The sequence below is a fragment of the Crocodylus siamensis genome, chromosome 5 (genome assembly GCF_052110815.1).
Source record: "Crocodylus siamensis isolate JL-2025a chromosome 5, ASM5211081v1, whole genome shotgun sequence".
NCBI classification, from domain to species: Eukaryota; Metazoa; Chordata; order Crocodylia; family Crocodylidae; genus Crocodylus; species Crocodylus siamensis.
Window position 1 is genome coordinate 13,942,786 of NC_143399.1, and position 1,453 is coordinate 13,944,238.

Below are 1,453 nucleotides of genomic sequence, written 5' to 3' on the forward strand. Positions count from 1 at the left end.
TTCACCTGGGGCCACCTGGAGTCTAGGTATGGTGCTGCCCTTAAAGCATGAGAACATAAATGTACTAGCTTCTCTGTACGGGTGTTAGATACTGCTAAACAGCTATGTATGTTCAGTACTGGAGTGAGGATTTTTCATTCCAGGCAAAAATGACATTTTTCGGCCCTCCCTTGTAGCTGGGAACTGGTGAGGGCAGGCATCAGACTGCCCCAGAGGGGTGGCTTGGTGGCACGGGGCTGCCTTGCTCCCTCCTGAATGTGCCCAGACTCCTGAAGTGGCCTCCCCCCAAAGATCACGTATAAGTTGCATGCACACTGTTCGTGCCAACCCTGCTTATGTTTCGCTCTGCAGCATTTTAGTGGTGAGAAAAGTGATTCTTGAGAAATGCTTTGGGATCCACAGAGAAGAGTTAGGATTACAGTATAGGGCCTTGTGTCGGAAAGGCTAGGAAGAGTGCACAAGCCAGTTGAAAAGAATAGAACATACAAACATTAGCAGTTGGTATGAAAGAGCCTCTCCATTTGTCCAGGCACTTCAGGGTATGCATGGCAGTTCAATAATTACCTGAACAGCATTTATTTTCATTTGCGACCTCACTTAAAAATCTTCACGTTTTTCCTAAAATGAAGTAAAGAGATGGCACCAGGAAGCATCATGGTAAAGAGAAGCTTTCTACAAAGTGACATGGGCTGCATCCAAAGGATGAGACGAGCAGTAGTGACCTCAACGGGAATTCAGCTCGTCTTTATAGCAGTGAATGGAAATAAGAGAAGAGGAGCAAAGTCATTCACTTTCCCATTGCTATGTGCTAAATGCCCATGTGTCTCTTGAAGGGACAGGTGTGAATGTATAGACTGGACACCTGCACTATACATCATTTACTTTACAACCCATGTAGGAAAGGGCAACTGGAAAAAAGGCAATGTGGCTGGGCATAACCCTAGTCCTAACAGGGATGAGACGCCTGGCTAGACTGCATTTCCATCAGGCTTTGCATAGATAACATACAAACTCATTGGCAGCAGCTGGAGGTGAGAGCAACTGGTTGGTACAACTTACTGCTCGCTGCTTTGTACAAGCTGCAGAGAAGCTGGCCCCTGAGGTATATAAAACAGAGCAACAAGTTCTGCAGGAGCTTCAGATTCATTATTTCTATGTTCAGTTGCCTAATTACTACATGTCAGTTGTCAGAAGGAATGATATAACAGGGGTCTCTGGATTTGGAATTCACTGTGATTAATGCTCTTGGAGGGACTGACTAATGAGCAAATGTTAGAAGTAGCAAATACACAGAGGGTGGGCAAAAAATAAAGAGAGAAACATGACAAATGGACATAAGGATGAGGCAGGTATGAACACCCCATAGGGAGATGACGTTCGGCAAAGTGGCGTCTGGGCCCTTTAGTAACAAGGAGCAATATGATGACACTAATCAAGAGAAATGGAGGTAGGG